We start from the raw sequence: 19,565 nt of genomic DNA, 5'->3' as shown, positions 1-19,565 counted from the left end.
GAAGAGAAGGAAAGAGAAAAACAGAATATACACAGATTTATGTGATGGTTTGGCTTATAATTTACATCCATGGACCATAGAGAAGCAAAAATCCACTATAGAAAAAAATAAAAGAAAAAAACCCTCAATAGTTTAACATGACATATTTGAGTCGGACTCATAAGAAGAAAATGACTGGGTGAGGTCCATACCTCTACATCTCTACATCTACCACAGATCTCAATGAAAAATTCCCTTTAGGTTTTTCTCCACAAATGTTGAGTTGGCCCATTGGAGCAAGCAACAAACAAGAATTAGGCACAACTCATCAAATAGGATTGAATGTTTCTGATCTTTTTTTTTTTCTTTTATAAAAATGATTAATTATATACAGATAAACTTAATGTAACAATGTTACAGGGAGAAAAAAAATTAATGGAGCATTGGATTGGTTAAGAGGCTCTACAGCGAGTTTAAAGTGGAAATTCAATTGTTTGATTAGATTGTTGGTTTATTAAAACTGAAAGGATTAATATTTAGTTAGGGATTTTGGATGGTACAAGATTTTAATTTATGGTATTTAGGATGAACATGTTAGTTTTGATTATGTACTTGGTATTTAAAATCTCAGAATTCTAGAATTTTTCAAGAGAGATAAAGTAAGAAATTTAAATAACTTGAGTTCTAGAAGTAATTCTGGATATATTGGAGTTGTATGGAGGGTGATTTTTTAATCAGATTGGGGATTTGAACAAATAAGTTTCAAGGAGAACAACTAGGGTTTGAGAGAGAGAGAGAGAGCAATGTTTTTAAAAAGAAAGAGAATTCCAAACTTGAGTTTTAATTGAATCTTAGATAACTTCAATAGTTGTTTGAAGTTTTTAAAATGATAATAGAGGGAGAAGAAAGAAAGAATTCCTATGGCTTCAAGGGGACCCATGATCATCTTTCTAGGGTTTCAACAAAACCACTCCTTGAATCAATCATTCATGCAAGGGATTCCACCAGCTATTAGCAACTTGCATTTCCTAACTATTAAAAGCCACTATAACTGTTCTAAGGCAAAGAAACTAAACCTTAAACAAATCAGAGATGATTTAGCTCCAACTAAGCAAGTGATGAAACCTGAATCTAAGACATGTCCCTACAGTGGAAACTCAAGATGAACAAAATAACATTCCTGTGGTAGGTCAAATTATCCTAACTCCTATATTGTACTAATCCTACCAAATAAAAAATTTCTAACTGGCTTTCTTTAGTTTAGAATTTTCAAAGGCACAGAATGATCATTTGCTAAAAGAACTTGTTTTAGATGAGTGTTTTAAAACTAATCATAGAGATCAGGGTTATGTAACTCTTTAGTGGTAACACTATTGTATTTCAAGAGAGGTTGGTTCTTTCAGTCTATCATATATAAATTTTTGGTAACCCCAACTTGCATTAGAATTCAGCTTGTCTTCAAAAACATTTTCAAACGCATCAGTAGGAGATGGAGCTCAAAACAATTTGTACAATGGAACTAAACATGAATCAATATGACCATGATAAATAGTTAAGTCTTTAACATCGAAGATATATAGGGTTAATTCCTGTTTCATTTGAAAAAGTCAATAATCTTATAAGCAGTTGTACTTGTAGAAAGGTTATTATCATAGATACTCTTAAGAAAGTATTTAGAAAATATATGCACCATAACCATATCTCCTTTATGAAAATTAGCTAAGTGCCTATCTAAATTAGGTCTAGTTTTATAGACATCATTTTTGAAAGCAATTTTGCACCTAACTTCATCATGTATATTTTTTTCTTTGTACAAACTTCATCATGTATCTAAATGATAATCGAAAAAGCCTCCAACTTCAATGCTAGTATTGGCATCTAGTAGCAAATATGCCAAGTCAATAAGCCTTTTAGGCTAGATCTAATCACTCCTTTTGCTGACATACATGACATACGTGCCCCATAAATATGTATTAGGTGGGGTCATGGGAGGTATTTAAGTGACAATAGGGGTGCAAATGGATTGGATTATGATCCGGTCCGAAGTCCAATCCTATTTTGTCGGATTTGGATATTCTCATTTTGGATCTTTGAATTGGATCAGATCGGATAATAGGATCTTATTAGAAATTAGATCGAATCCGGATCACCCTTATCCAATTCGAGAGGATCTGATCTAATATGTGTGTGTACGTGCATGTATGTATTATTTATTTATTTATATAAATATATTATAACAAATATATATGTTATTTGTATTGCACTTTTGTAAAGTTGGTATATTATTTACTTTTTTATAAAAAAAACATGTATATATATATGATGAAAATAGTTGAAAAGATACTTGTATTTTTATTTCTTTATTTAAATTGTTATATTTTATTTTTATTTTAACAATATATTATTTTTTAAAAAATTAAATCAGATCGGATCAGATCCGAATATTTGACTTTCTCATCAGATTCAATATACCCTGATTCGAATCTGATCCGATCTGATCCATTTACATCCCTAAAGGGACATGTGTCAACATTTTGATTGTGTTTACTTAGTGTGCTCACTAGGTGTGCTTACCAGATCCAGACTCAAGAAACTTCCCCATGAATCTGTTGAGTGATCAATTGTTGTAAGAAAAATAAGATATATACAACATAATATCCAACTCAGAAATATGATGACCAAGTGATACCACTCACTCTGGATCTTACTAATGACCTAAGTATAGCCATTGTTCTAAGGATGAAGAAGAAAGAATCTACCTGGTGTTAAGACATTTCTAAAGCATCTGCCAAAAATAATTCATGAATTTCACATCAATTAAATGGGACTTTCTCTTTAATTAAAAAGTAAAATTGCTACATGTGAAGCATCATTTTTCCTACTATAGGGAATAAGATGTTAAGAAAATCAATCACTAGAACCATACCCTCTTGCATTCTGTCTTGGGCATGCCTACAACAGATCATCATATATGGGAAGATCTTGCCATGGCTTATGTGAAACTAGCAAAGTATAGAATCCTGTATTTATCATTTCTACTTTTAGCTAGCTAGTTGAGAAATCCTACATTGTTTACCTAATTGATCAATTTCAGCCAGCCCTATCATCACAGCCATGGTCTTGTTCCTACAAAAATTTCCTTATATAATTAAGGAGGGACATTTAGAAGGTAGAAGCGAGTTCTCTTAAGATTCCTTTTTGGTTGAGCCAGTTTCTTACTTCTCATCTTTAGTAGTGTTTCATTTGATAAAAAATTTCTTCAAATTACTGTATATATACTCATCCACAAACATGGTTCCTTGCTTCAAATTAGTCAATTCTTCATTATTATCATCCTAAAAAAAATATAGGGTAAGTAGGTGCTTTTTCTTCAAAGTTTAATTCTTTATCTCATCTCAGCCAACAACTAGTCATTTATTTCTAGTAGACTACCTTTGGGCTTCAACATTCCTCCACCAGATTTCAGCATAGTTGGTCAATTTCATTCTAGAAGTATAACCCTCCTACTATCTCCTATATCATTCCAATTAAAGTACTACCCTCCAAAGAAGTAAACTAATTAGAAAAGGTTTGAGGGGTTGATTACACCCTAGCTTGTATTTTAGTACTTCTACCTTAGTTTTCTTAGTGATATTATCCATCTAATCAACAACTTCATGCCTAGATTGTTCAACCAATACCTCTTATATATATCTCATTCAAGGCATCCTAAAGGTGGAAGAGCTTGGACTCTAATCGGTTGTGTACTAATGTGGAACAGCACCATTGCTGTTCACAAGTTCTAATTATTATAGGCTGAAATTTTGTAAGCTTAATTATTTTTATAAGAGTTTCATGGAGGATGCATGGCTTAAATAAGTTGAGGGTTTGAACTTTGAATAGATTGGTCACAAGTTCTAAGAAAAATATATAGCTAGGGCTGTAGAGAGAAAGTAGATAAAAGTCAAAGAAAATGTTGGAACTTCTAAAGTTTCTTCCCTACTTTCTTAATCGGCCTATAAATTTGAGTTTTGATTGGATCTTCCATGATCACAATAGTTGCTCAAAGTAATGAAAGAAAGAGAGAAACCCTAGAAACCATTCCATGTTTGGTCATGTGGAAGCATAATTCTAAGTTTGGTCATTTATAATCACAGAAGGAAGAGAGAGAGAGAGAGATTAATAAAAATTGAAGAAATTTATCTACTTGCCCAACATTGCCTTCCACATCCCCAAAATTTGTGTCTGAAATTTCCCTTAAGACAAATATTAGGGTATTGATTTATATAAGCACCCACAGAAGAATGTATTCTCCTACAGGACCAATTGAGAGTTTCATATTTTCATCAGTACTGATTAATCATAAACAAATGATTCATCAGTATTTAATCTATAAAAGGACATGGGGGTTGAAGTAGCAACAAATGATTTAAGGTCTTATAATTTAACAATGGATATGGCACTGAACGCAACAGAATGGCGAACAGGATCCATGTAGCTGACGATGCCATATAGTTGGGGCAAAGCTTAGATGATAAAAGAATTGAATATCTATTGTTATTTTAAGATCCATTAAAGCATGTAGGATTTCATTTTGGGCATTAAAAACATCTTGAAGTCCTTTCTTTTTTCTTAATTTGGTTTTCACACATGTTCTAATTTTCTACTTTATAGATAAGTCATAACCTGAGAGATTTTAGTGGTTTCTGCTTCTTCAAGGCAAATAGTTCCATTTTATACAAAAGCACTTAAGTACTAAGATTATAGAGTGCCTAAATACTTTGATTATCAAGCAAGTAAGACATAGAAGTGCTTCTCCATTTAGGGCGATGCATAGGAGGGCTTCTCCGGATTAATCCTAAACTAACAAAACAAGTATGTCCTTTTACTCTATTTCCTTGTTGCCTTAGGAAATGTTTTAACAAACACCAATAACTTAGGAGAAGTGGTAAGTATAAAGTATAAGAATAAAGGGTTGGGTGGGTGAAGGTAGTTAGGAATATCCATGTATGGCAAGTCATGATTCATGACTCAAACTCTGTAGCTGTCTCATCTGTGTCAAATATAGGAGGAGGGTTTTAATTTGTAGCCAACTTTTGGCCCCATGTTACTATAAGCTGCATTTGGTTTAGCTTCTCATTGTCGTTTCCCAATTCATGTTTCAACCAAAATGAGAAAAACACAACCATTTTGGTTTTTAAAATAGTTTTGATGTGAAATGGTAATACAACTATATTGGTGGTGAAATAATCAATTTGGCTGGTAATAACTGGGCCTAGAGTTCAGCTTGTATCTATTTGGGGCTTGGTGTTTCCTTGTAGCCTAGGCCCTTTTGTACTCTATTTTATTTAATAAAATCTTACATTTTTATCTTTAAAAGAATTAATTGGTATTCTTTACGATATGTTGGATATGTGTAATAAAGGTTGTGTTTGATACCATTGTTGTTTCTACTTGAAATGTTTTAAATCAATCAATGCAAATTTGTGCGAGAGAGAATTTTCTATTTGAAATATTCTGAGTCGATTTGTACAAACTGCCGTTTTTATCGGAAATGTCAAATTAAGCAACCATTTCCACACATGCATTTTTCTAGTTGAAATTATTCTTACATTATTCCTTATCAATTTGTATTCATCGACCCAAAATATTTTAGATAGAAACAACAATGGTACCAAACACAACCAAAATGTTTAAAAAATGTTATGCCGAAACAAGGGCGCCCGTTTTTGGAAAACATGACATGCTTCCTTCCCTTCTTATATATAAATGAAAATGTAAAAGAATCACATCTGAGGACTGAGGAGTTCATATTCTCATGGTATTTGCAGATACCCAATAGTTGATACTAATTCAGAAGGCCCCCTCATAAGATTCATGCAAATACAACGCTATAGTCAAGAGATCCATCCCCTCATGTGCAATCATTCTAAGCTGTTTATGAAGATCCTTTCTAAGTTAACTCGCTGGTTTAAATTCACTAATCTCAGTATTTTGAATGACATTAGAGCTTGTTTTTCAACAATCAACATTTACCATGATTTTGATCGATGAATCTCAACTCGACTGTGTTGTCAGCTTGTAGTGATTTCCAAGAGTGAAATGAATCTCACTATCTCCTTTTTCAAGTTACCCACCACAGTCACATCAGTGAAAGGTCAACGTAAGAGAGTGAAAGCACCGACCCAGAAGTAAATTCTTGAGTTATCTGATTCCAAAAATTGTCAGAAAGTTGATTTCAAAATCAGGAGGGTTCAGGAATCATTGATTGGTTAACGAGTTTTTACTAATCTCAAATGAAATCATCAGAATTATTGATGTTGGCTCTGACCCATTTTTCATTTATATAGTTCTTGAAATACTACTTCTGCATTTACTTCTTTGAGCGGGTGGGGTTGTTTTGCAATGGCTGAAATGATTGAACTCAATGTCTTATTTCCTTTTGTTTTAGTGAATAAATCATTATCAAGTAGGCTTTCAGTTATTTTATTATTTAATAACTTTTTTTTTTTACAAATGTGAGGTATAAAATTACATTAAATAAAAGAGAAGAAAATATACAAAGATCAGGCTCAACAGGATAGAGCGAAGGCCCACAGAAACCACTACTCAAAGACAATCGACTGGGCCGAAAATATAAAGCAATAGTCAATCAATTCGGCCATTTCAGTTGTTATGAAATGGCCCCAAAATTTCTGTTTCAAAACATTGAGCCAATTAAGCCATGTCACATGTTGTATGCCCAGCTTCGGGCTTTGTGAGTTAGACCCCACATAGGCAGCTTGTAAAATATGTTTGGTGAAAAACCCAGAAAGCCTAAATACACCGTCATTCAGCCAAAAAATTGGCTTTCTTATAAAGCTTGTTTTAGGGTCCGTTTTGTTAATAGTCGGAATTGAAATTGCAATTGGAATGGTCTATTCCCATAGTCTGTTTGGTTCGGACAGGAATGGGAATAGGAATTAAAATAAGCAAGAATGGAATTTCATTCTCAAAGGAATAGGGGTGTCCACATTAAATGTCAAACTGACCAAATCGGCCCGACCCAATCCGAGTTGGTCGGTTTTTCAAAACCATTGGACAATTTCGGTTTGTATGAGAAAATAAACCGATAATTCGGTTTGGTTTCGGTTTTCATATGAAAACCAAAATCAAACTGAACCGAACCGATCCTATATGTTTAAGTAATTATTAATTAGTCCTTACCTTATATGTTAAATGTTGATATATTTTATTTGTGTTTTGTTTGAACTTTGAAAAAAAAAATTGGTTATTTATGATAAAAACTAAAAATGTAAAGCCAATACAAATATAATACAACGATACAATATTTAATTCAGCTTTGTATAAATTTAAATATATATTGACAAAAAATCAAATTTGCATAAATTTAATTCAGTTTTGCATAAAAAACTAATCAATTTAAATATATATTTTTATTTTTCATAAAAACTAAAACGAAATAAACTTAAATACAAATAGATATTTTAGTTTAAAATATATATAAAAACTGGCTAAACCGATAAACCGACCCAAACCGACCCTTCATGTTTGGGTTGGTTTTGCTTTAGGGTCAACCAGTTTTGGTTTAGTCAATAAGTAAACTGATTAGGTCGGGTCAGTTGAAAAAAATGACTCAAACTGACTCAACCCAACCTGTGAACACCCCCTACAAAGGAGGGGCAAGGAATGAATGACCATTCCCTCATCTGGGGGAATGCCATTCCAACATGAACGAGAATGAGATTCTGATTTCGCTCAACCAAACAGTTGAAATCGGAATAGCCCATTGTGACTCTAATTCTAGACCTCTATTCCCACGAACCAAACAGGGCCCTAGTAACTTCTTCAAAGCGGTTCAGTTAAAGCAGTTGAAACAAAGATTGAGCCCTCCCAAACAGGCCCATGATGTATGCACCCGAGGATAGAGTGGCTCGTGAATCTTGTAGATGGAGCTAGCTAGATCCATATATTTCTAATCAAGCCAAGAGGGGCCCTCCCTTCAATCACCATGTGTCCATGCATTGAGGATTTGGACTTATCATTAAAAGCCTCACTTACTAGGGTAAGTACATCCATTTATCCGGGCAAGTGTTTCCTAGGTTTCACTTATCTGGGTAACTGAGGTTTCAGCATTCTTGTGCAATACATGTTATCCAAGTAAAAAGAAGCCAGAGAGGAAGAGAGAGAGAACAACTTATTGACATGCAAATAAGTTATTCATCGACCTTCTAGGAGAGTATTAGGTACTTGGGTAACTGATACTCCCAGATATCTTGGCTTACCTTGAGATCTAATATAGCAGCATACAAAATGCAGGGATTGTGGTCAATTGCCCATTTGACCAACTTAACCCCCACTAAATACCAACAAACGAACAAGGCCTAATAGGTTCCACTTAAGGCTTAGTTTGAAAAGAATATAAATACAAATATGTATTGTGCAAAACCTTATATTTTGTCTTATTATACCTGTATTTATATTGTAAATATTTGTATTTGTATTTTTTCCAAACTAAGCCTAAAAAATCATTTGTAGAAAAGGAATTAAAAAAATCTGATAAGTTTAAGCCATTTTAACATTTTTTTAATTAATTTTGTAATTCTAATGGTAACTTATTCACTATAAATAATAGAAAAGAATCTGATTGGGCTTAGTGGGTCCTGATCTTCTTTACTTAGACACGTGGCAAGTTAAGAAGACACTGCATTTCTGTTATGATGAGGGCGCCCTCATTGTAGAACCCCTCCTTAATGAAAGGTGAAAACTACATGAGGGGAGATCTTCCACTTTTTATTTATTTAATTATTTATTTTGTTTTGGTAGACATGGACATGAGGGGGGAGATCTTTCCTTTGGCCTTCTTGAAAACGACCACACATCACATAACCTCCTTTGGCATTTCTTGGTGGAAAACAAGATTTATTGTGGGCCCCACTTCCACCAACGTTGCCATCAATTTCATCCGATTTTACTTGGAGAAAAAAAAAAGAAAGAAAAAAATTGAAAAAAAAAAACCAATTGCTCCACTCCCCTGTCTTTTTTTACTCTGTCACTCTCACACCAACTACGGCCTCTCTCTCTCTCTCCTCTGTGTAATGGATTCTTTTTCCTATAATGAGAGTGAAGCTGTTGGGAGAGTTGCAATTTTTGTTTAGCCCAAAAGAGGCCCATGTCCACGTAAAAATTGACCTACTTATAGCCCGCAATGAGATGTTTGGTTACAACATTATATTGGTTGATTCGAGAAAAAGAAAAAAAAAAAAAAGCATTGACCATGGAAGTAAAAAAAGTAAAAACAAAATGGTAAATTCATTCAAGACTAGTTTGGAAATACATACAAATACAAATAAATACAAATATGTGAGTGTAAAATCTTGTATTTTGGATTAGCTTGTAACTTTGTATGTATTTGTATTGTACATATTTATATTGTATTTATAGCTTTAGTTTGGAAAGAGTACAAACACAAATATATACAATGCAAATACATATAAAATAATACAAAATACAAGGTTTTGCACTTTACATGTTTGTGTTTATATTCCTTCCAAACTTAGCCTTAGAAAAGAGTTCAAATATAAAATATAAATATGTACAATGAAAATATAAGGTTTAAAAATACAACATACATGGTTTTGCACCTTTCCCAAACTGGGCTTTAGGCTCAATCTAGAAAGAACATAAATACAAATATGTACAATACAGTACAAATACATACAAAATAATACTAAATACAAGGTTTTGCACTCTACATATTTGCATTTGTACTCTTTCCAAACTGAGCATTAAGCACAAGGTTTTTAAAACCGAATCGGACAATGAACCGGTCAGGGGTCCAATTCCCGGGTTAAATGGTTTGACTGCTCAAATTGAACGAACGACCCATTCTGACAAAAATTAAAAAAAATAAAATAAGGCCCAAAATGTTGGATGGTTCGAACGGTTTGAACAGTTTGATCGCCTAATTTAGCAGTTTGCTGACCAAATCAATGGTTTTTGACGAAATAACAGTTCTAGGGTAAAACGAAATAACAGTTGTGGTTTTTCCAGTCTGACCATCAGTCCAGTCCAATTTTGAAAACCATGCTTAAGCACATTACCTGTCTAAAACCAAAACTTTGTTACGATGAACAAGGGTGCAACTTGGGTCAGGCCAACCCAACCCAAACCCTAGAAAAATAGGTCCGGGTTGGATTAGGTTGGGGTTGTGGACTCAGCCACTCAGACATTAATCCAACCCAACTCTACATCTAGTTGTGCAATTTTGTTGTATGGTTTTTTTTTTTTTTTTCTCTATGACACTTCTATAACATGATGAATATAATGTCTTTGCATGAGTCTATGGGTGTACCAATTTGTTAAATTGTTCTTTTTAACATGATAATATTCGGGTTAGGTTAGGTTAGAGTTCGGGCCTTAAACATGAGGTTAGGTTAGGGTTAGTGTAAACCTATCCCGCTGAGTTGCACCCCAATACCTCAGAAGCATTATAGACTGTAAATGGTGCATCTCTTAGGTTATGTTTGGTTTGAAGAAAAAGGTAGGGAAAGGTAGGGAAAGGAAGGGAAAGGTAGGAAAATCTTTACAAGCCTTGTATAGGTTTCCCTATCTTTCCCTTCCTTTCCTTACCTTTTCTTTCAAACCAAACATAGCCTTATTGTTTGCATGGTTTATAGAATGACTATGCAACAGATCCCCTTATAATTAATATTTTATAAAAAAATAACAACTTGGTTTCATGGTTTATAAATTAATATTTTTGAGGAATTATATTTCCTGTGCATTATTAGGTATTATATAGAATGTATTTTTATATATTGATAAAGTGTATAATTAATATTTCCTTATATATTTATACAAGTAGTTATTGTTTTTTTAGGCTCAGTTCAGAAAGAGTTCAAATTCAAATATGTATAGAGTGCAAAACCTGGTATTTTATATTATTTTGTATGCATTTGTAATGTACAGATTTGTATTCATACTCCTACCAAACTAAGCCTAAATTGCAAATAGGTAGATGTATTGGAAAATAAACCTAAATTTTCAAAGGTTATTATGACACATGTAAAAATTATGTGATTATATGTTATTAAGGCTCCATTTGGAAGGAGTACAAATACAAATATGTAGAGCGCAAAACCTTATATTTTATATTATTTTGTATGCATTTGCACTCAGTTTGGAAGGAGTACAAATACAAATATGTACAGTGCAAATATATACAAAATAATACAAAATACAAGGTTTTGCACTCTATAAATTTGTATTTGTACTGCTTCCAAACTGAGCCAAATGCCCAATTCTATAGTAGTTTCAGGGTGCAAAATTTACATCAAAGATTTGTAAATTTTACAGAAAAGAAAAAACAAAAACATTTTCATGATACTAGTAGCACATTACATGGTACTATATGGTAGAATTGTTAACATCGTCATCTAAGCCTTGTTCCAGTCATTACATGAAACCTAGGGTAAAATACAAAAACCTTCCCTCAAGTTTCTGACAATCAGAAAAATCTCCCCTATAGTTTTATTTTAACAAGTACCTCCAATGAACTTTTAAGGAATTCAACACAAACCACCCTTCCATCATTTTTCCAGACGGAAAATGTTAAATTAATGCCTCAGTTTTTTCCAAATACCAATTCTACCATTTTATAAATTATTTTGCATACAAAAGAATAGAAATAACCATGTTTTAGCTTGACAAAAACCTCCTTTAATGGTCATCTTTTAACGTTTTTGCCGAGTTAAAATAAGATTATTTTAATAATTTTGTATGTAAAATAATTTATAAAAGGGTAGAATGGGTATTTGGAAAAAACTGGTGCATCAGTCTAACACTTTCCATCTGAAAAGGTGATGGAAGAGAGGTTTTTGTCAAGTTTCTTAAAATTTCAAGGAAGGAATTTGTTAAAATGAAACTATAGGAGAGATTTTTATGATTGTCAGAAACTTCAGGAGAAGTTTTTGTATTTTGCCCTAAATCCTACTCATCAATTATTCTATTCAATGCCATATCCATCATCAAATTATGAACACAAAACTTCTCACAAACTTATAACAATAAAAAACTGTTTCTAAATTATTATAATGAATATTATTTATAAAAAACACTGAAGCAATAAGAAAGAATTCATGATTCATTTTAACCCAAAAACACTTAATATTTTTGTCTGTCATAATCACCTTTTGAATTGTCACTTGTACCCACCTAATACCGAATCCAGGGCCAACAAGATTGTATGGTTGAGAACTCTTAAGCACGTGACTTTGTTTTGACCAGAGTTTCCTCCCATCCCAAGATTACCAAACACAAAATCTAACTGTTTGTTATAAGTTCCGTAACCAAAATTCTTATCAGAAACCCTTAAGGTGTGTTTGGTACAGGAATTTCAGCTTTCTTTCTCAAAAGCACTAACATCACTAATCCATATATACACTAAAATGACTTTAACTTGTACTCATTTTCATCTCATGAGTCACTTAACTTGCTTATTATAGAAGGTTGATAAGTGTTCACATACTATACCTTCACTCCCTAAAATCATGCAAGCACCAAACACCAAGGTTCAACCTGGAGCCAAACATGGTTCCAATCCAGCACGTTTTCAGGCCCATCCTCAGTCCACATCCTCAATAGACCTGAAAAAAAGTTGATCCAATCCAATCCGAAAAAACAGGATTAGGGTCTTATATTTAGTTACCTGATTTTGAGAATGACCCGATCCAACCCAGCCCGGAAAAAACTGGGTTGGGTCATAGGTCAATCCACTGATCCAATTATCAGGTCTAGCTGGGATTATTTATGCATTGTTAGAAGTTTCCACTCTTTAATTTTTACTATTTAGTCTTTACTTTTTATTGTTTACTCTTTGAATTGTTAAATATTCAGGTTTTTTAATTTTATATTTAGAATTTTAAGGTTTATTCTTTTAATTTTGATATTTTTTGTGTATTTTTTCTTTTTATTTTTTTTTAATTTCAGTTATTTTTTGGGATGACCTAAATTGACCCATGGGTCAACCTTAATCCGAGCATTTAAGGTGAAGGTCTAGCATTTGACAACCCAACCCAATCTGAAATCAACCTGAATGACTTGACCCAACTCGAACCCGACCCGCCCAACCCAATGGCCAGGTCTTCATCTCTTACCCTTTTTACTCTGGAAGCTTCTCCATGTTGTGGACCTTGTGGTGGATTACTTGGGCCCCTAATATGAAAAAAAAAAAAAAGAAAGAAAGAAAGAAAGAAAAAGGGACAGGAAAATTTTTATTTTATACTTTAATGGATTTCTTTCTTTCGTCTTACTATGTGCTTTTATATTTAATAATGGACCCCACCAGAAGAAGAAGCCCATTCTTATTGTCTGTTTGTGTACATGGATTATCTTGGTTGGGCAAATCCAAAACGGTTTTTGGAATGGGGAAAATGGTACTAAGAGAAACGTGAAAATTGTGCAAATGAATGTTTAGGTCGTCAAATCAATGGTGTTTCACTTTATGTCTTAGGGTATGGCATGGTATGGTTGATTGAGGTGCAAATCTTTCTCAAATAAAATGGAAATTGTTTTTGTCTTTTAGAGTGAAAAAGGGAAATGGGTCGTCCATTCTATATGAAATTAGGGTAAAGAAGAATGTTTTTATGATGGAGGGAAATATATATGAAAAGAAAGACAAGTCAAAGATATGAACCTAACTATTAAATGCCGTAAATTCTTGGCAATGTTTGGTTAATGTTACACGTTTAGTCTAAATAGAGCTTAGCCTAATAATAAACTCTTTGACTTCCATGTTGTATTCAAGATTAATTAGGATCATCATCAGGCTTAATTGTGTGTTGCAGCTTGGGCTGCATTTGGCATTCTTTATTTTAATGATATATCTAGTTTTTACTCTTAAAATGCTCTTATGAATACTGAGTTTTTAACTACAAAAATGAGATAAGTCCTTAAAATAAGGTTGAAACAAACTAGATAACATACCAACGAACCACCCCTTGGTTGGTGCACATGAGCCCCATTGGCACATTGCTTTGTTTTAAGGTTTAAATCCTTGTCATGTCCTCAATACAAGAGGGATGGCTTAGATCAATTCGACATCGAGTGGATTGGCAATAGCACTTAAACCTAAAGTATACCACATGGAGCATAATATGTTTTGAACTTGATTAGTTAAACCCATTACTTCTACACCTTCAGTTCATTTTAAGACCATGGGTCTCCACCCTCTGAAACCCTTATTTATTGATGATCATGCATGTTATGTCTCTTCAATGAACCCAAATCTGAAACCATGGAATCTCTGCAAATGAATGGGTTAGATAGAAGAAACCCCAGCTATTTCTTAAAGGAGGCACTTGTGGTATATACAAGAGCATGATGGGTGATGAATGTTGAGAGTTCAATTTAAAAGTCTTTCTTGGATTTCTTGAGAGTTCTTCTTAGGTCTATTTTAGCGGCTTGTGCAATTACAACAACAAAAAGTTATTCCCTTGTAATAAGTAGTGTTATAGCCTGTCCTCTCCAATGTACCCTCATCTGAGTCATCTGACCTGCTGCTTTTTGAGCTTGGTCCAGAGACCTTACCGGCAAGCTAGCTAGCTGGCACCTTCAGGGATTTCTGCACTCCCAAAGAATGTTTATTATCAAAGATAACAACATAATTGGAGGGCTATTAAGCGTTTCCAAAACAAAGTTATCATGAAGGAAAGGAAAGGGTAAATTGCTGAAACCACCCTGAAGTTTTGGACCATTGCTAAAACCTCCCCTTAAGTTTGGTAATTGCAATCATCTCCCCTAGACCTTCTGACACGGTTGCAGGTAGACCCCCTCTATTAGAATTCTTTAATAAGGGGCATGAAAATGTCCAAAACACCCATTTAGTTACTTTGATCAAAATGTTTATTTTCCAAGTTTTCTCTACATATGAATCACTATTCCAAACCCCTCAGATCTTTTTTCTAAAATTGGTTTATTTTCCAAAAATTTCCCTTTACATCAACCGCTCAAAGATAAAGCTGCAACTTTAAATTCTCTCTCTCTCTCTCTCTCTCTCTCTCTCTCTCTCTCTCTTATTTCTATAAAGTTTGTATTGTTTTTTATATAGAAACCAGCCTCACTAGTAACTTCATGGGAATTTTGGACATTTTCATGCCTCTTCTTAAAGAAGTCTAATAGAGGGGGTCTACTTGAAATTATGTCAGAATGTTTAGGGGAGATCATTGCAATTACCAAACTTCAGGAGGGGGGGGGGGTTTAACAATGGTCCAAAATTTCAGGGGAGGTTTCAGCAATTTACCCTAAAGGAAAAACTAAAATGGCAAGCAAACAGACAGTACGATTCTTTTCTTACTAGAATGAGATTTTTAAGACAAATTAACTGATATTCCTCATGATTTTCTTAGATTATTTGCTGAATAATGTCACTGAGTTATTTTTATTTTAATTACTAATAATTAGGAATGACAATGGGGTGGGTTCAGGGAGGGATCTGTAAATTCTACCCTACCCGCTGCCCTAGACCTCCCAACCTGTACCCTCCCCAAAACCCACAACAGGTTGGATTTTCTGAATCTAAGCCCTCCCCACACATGACAATACAACCCCCGACCCTACCTTCCTTGCATTTGGGGGTGGGTCAGGTTGGGTCTAGAACCCACATCTAATTCCCTATTATTTCTGGTTATACATAAGCAATAAACAAGTAAAATAACATGAACAAATATCAAAATTTTTAATTATTTGATTAAAACATGTAGGAAACATATAAACTATTAATTATCATTCACATAGAATTTAAAATATTATTAAATTCAATTCTAATACATAAGTTAATATATGCCTTCCAACAATTAATGTGTAGGTTAGTAGGGCTGTTCATAAGAAGGCCCAACCCGATCAAACTGACCAACCCGAGTCGGTCGGGTTTCCATCAGCACGGGTCGGTTTCGGGTTGTGAAAATTCTTAAACCGATGATTCGGGTCGGTTTCGGTTTTCACACAAGAAAACCGAAACCGACCCGAACTGAACCGACTTAGTTCCTAGTTCAAACATGAAGTTCCAAAGCCCATTAGGCCACCTATTTTTTGAATGGTTGCAACAAACTTTGGATTAGTGAATAGTGATTAATGAACAACTTTTGTGATTAACTTTTCATTTAAATTTTATCATAGGAGATGGCTGAAATGATGTTCAATTTATGACTGTTTTTAAAATTAGCAAGATTTTATCACAGGGATGAACTTAGAACTGAAACCGACCCAAACCGACCCAACCCGACTCAAACCGACCAGGTCGGTTTTGCTTAACATTGGGTCGGTTTCGGTTTCTATGTCAGGTAACCCGACCAAGTCGGGTCGGTTGGAAAAACCGCAGTAAACCGACCCAACTCGACCCGCGAACAGCCCTATAGGTTAGGGAGGGTATGGTTTAGCTTAATACTGCAACTAGCCATAAATGTACGGGTTATAAAATCCCAAAAACCCATCCCCACCCCTAGGGGTGGCAATGAAATGAGCTTTTCACGAGCTGCTTGAGCTCGACTCGTGAAAAGCTCGACTTGGCTCGGTTTCAATCGAGCTCGAGCCCAATTCACTGGGTCGATTATGAAACAAGCCGAGCTCGAGCCTACTAGAGCTCGGGTCATGAGGCTCGTGAGCCATTTCAAATATATATATATATATATATATACACACACACACACACATAGATAGATAGATAGAGAGAGAGATTTGATATTTAATATATATATAATATATAATATAATAAAATTATAAAAAATAATATATATAATAAAATATTATAAGTCTTGTTTTTTTAAACATCAAATAAAAAATATTCTTATATATAATTTTTTATTTTTATAAAATATTTTTTCTCAAAGCCGAACTCGAGCTTATGAATTTTTTATCCGAGCCGAGCTCGAGCTAAAGGTTCTGGCTCGAACCGAGCTCGAGCCTCGTACTATTCAATTCGGCTTGGCTCGAATCCACCCCTACCCACCCCCAAAATCCATTTTCCAAGCATAAAACCTGCCCCATCAGGGTGGGTATTGGCCGGATAGGGTAGAAATTGTCATCCATACCAATAATGTAAGTCACAAACCCTTTGATATTTCCCTTAGCTCTAGCAAAAAGGTTCTCTTCTCCAAGAAGAAAAAACAATGGAATTTGTTTAAAGCCGTGAGACCCAGGGCATTAATAAACAATTGTCCCCATAGGCAAACTTAATTGTTTGAAGGCACCTTGTTCAAATGTCAACAATCATGGGAACTAATGAAAACAAACAAATCATCATGTCTTTGTAGGGAGTGGTAGCAAGAGAGTTTAGAACTCAACATGTAAATCGATTACAAGGTGTATTTGTATAAGAGCTAAGGATTTTGTTGTATAATTTTATGAAAACTCATGATAGGTATTCTTTTTTTACCAGAAAAAAAGTGATAGGTATTCTTTGTTGAATTCCTAAGAAGGTTTGTTGGTAAAGATTAATCATTTATTCCTAGACTTATCCCCATTCTCTTATGTTCTTGTTGGCATTGGAAATTAAGGTTTGAAAAGAGCAATAGAATCTTTTTTGTAAGGGTCAAAATCCCCCTAATATTTCTCTTAACCAATATGATCCTTGAATGTGGAATTGGGCACTCTTACTATTTTGTGTAAAGAAGTTTTTATTATATGTATATATATATATATATATATATATATATATATATATATTTAAATTGTAGTAATGGTTGAAATTGAAATTGCCTATTCTCCCCACATGTGTTTTTTTTTTTTTTTTGGTTGGAATAAGATTCTCATCCCAAAGGGGGGAAGCCGGAATGACCATTCCCTAAGATGGGGGATTGTCATTGCACTAGGAATGAGAATCAGAGTATCATTCCACCAAACCAATTGGCTAGGCCCTTCCAATTCCGATTCCAGACCCCTATTCTTGCAAATGAAACAGGCCCTAAGTGTTTTATTTTCATGGATTCTTCCATAAAATGATTGCTAAAGAGCAAATTGACCCTATATTTTGTGTGGCATTTTAATTACCAAGTTTTGGTCTTTGTTCTTGATCAGACCTTTCTTTGAGCTAGAATTGTAAGGGTTGGATGCTATAATATCTAATAGTGGTTCTAGACAAGTCATAAATATGTTTACATCAGCTAGAATTAAGGGTGTTCACAATCTGGTTTGAAGATCTCAGCCCAAACCAATAAATTATGGTTTGAGAGATTCTTAGACCAAACCAAACCATTTTAGTGTAGAAACCAGACCAGACCAAACCATTCTATTATGGTTTGATTTGGTTTCTAATATGATTTGGGCCATTCTATCGTGCTTAACCCAAATACAAAGCTGAAATTACATGTTTGCCTACATAAGTAACAAATATAATTCAAATATAAAAGCAAAATGTCAACAAGTGCCATTTATTGCTATTATATAAATTATATTCACACTTTCTCAAACATAAACAGCTCCTTAGGCATCAAATTACAAGTTCAAAATTGAAACAACCAACAACAATGTATAAAATGTTAAATGAATATGTACATGCATACATATGTTTAAACATATGTATTATATATATATATATTATACATTAATAAATATAATATTAATAATTCAGTTATGGTTTGGTCTATTTCTAAAATATAGAAAATCAAACCAAACCATTTTAAGGCCAGAACAGACCAAACCGCCAATTTCGGTTTAGTTCGATGCAGTTTGGTGGTTTAGACCATATAATGAACACCCCTAGCTAGAAGAACTTTTATACTGGTTTGATAATTATAAAGTTAATATAATTAAATTAGATCATTGGATTCCTTTCATGAAAAAGAGAAATTTCAGGATTTTCACACTTGAAACTCCAAAACAACTTTTAAAATATTGATACAGTATATCTGATACAAGGCATTTTGTGTCAGTATCCAAAGCGACTGATATGAGACACAGGTGGAATAGTTCAATATTTGACCACTCCTTTTGTATCAGTCCATATTCATTTGGAATTCAGATTTAAGTCTTCATTAGTTACACCAATAATTATGCCATTAATTGTAGATTTGCAAATAAATAATAAAAATAACATAAATTTTATTTAATGTGGGGGGTACATGTATTCCAAATAAATAATGTTACATGTGAATGTCCACCCCCACCCCCCCCCAAAAAAAAAAAAGAAAAGCAATGATCATTAAAATTAATATTTTGTAAAAAGTTTGTCTTGGACTCTTGATTGATGCATTATTTTTAAAGTTGTATGATTTCTACATGTCCGACTATATTAAAATTAATTCTCTTCTTCATTTAAACTATTAAAGTATGCATTTTTTATGTGTTTATACCTTATTTAAAGTTATTTGAACCTTAGGTTTAGTGATTTTAATGTATTTAAGGGAGTTTTCCTAATGTATCCAAGCATATTTATATCTTTCCACTATATCAGTGTTCATCCAAGCATATTGCAACATATATTCATATTCGAGCTTATTGATACAATACACAATGTTGATATTTTGAAACCCAACTCCATATTGGCTCCTGCCAAAAGTCTTTCTTATTTTATAGTAAGCTAAAACATTTATTTTAGGGACCATTCTTAAATA

This window comes from Nelumbo nucifera, chromosome 3 (assembly GCF_055504915.1).
Source record: "Nelumbo nucifera cultivar China Antique chromosome 3, China Antique-T2T, whole genome shotgun sequence".
Lineage (NCBI taxonomy): Eukaryota > Viridiplantae > Streptophyta > Magnoliopsida > Proteales > Nelumbonaceae > Nelumbo > Nelumbo nucifera.
The sequence above is the reverse complement of the archived record's forward strand: the minus strand, read 5'-3'. Positions refer to the sequence as shown.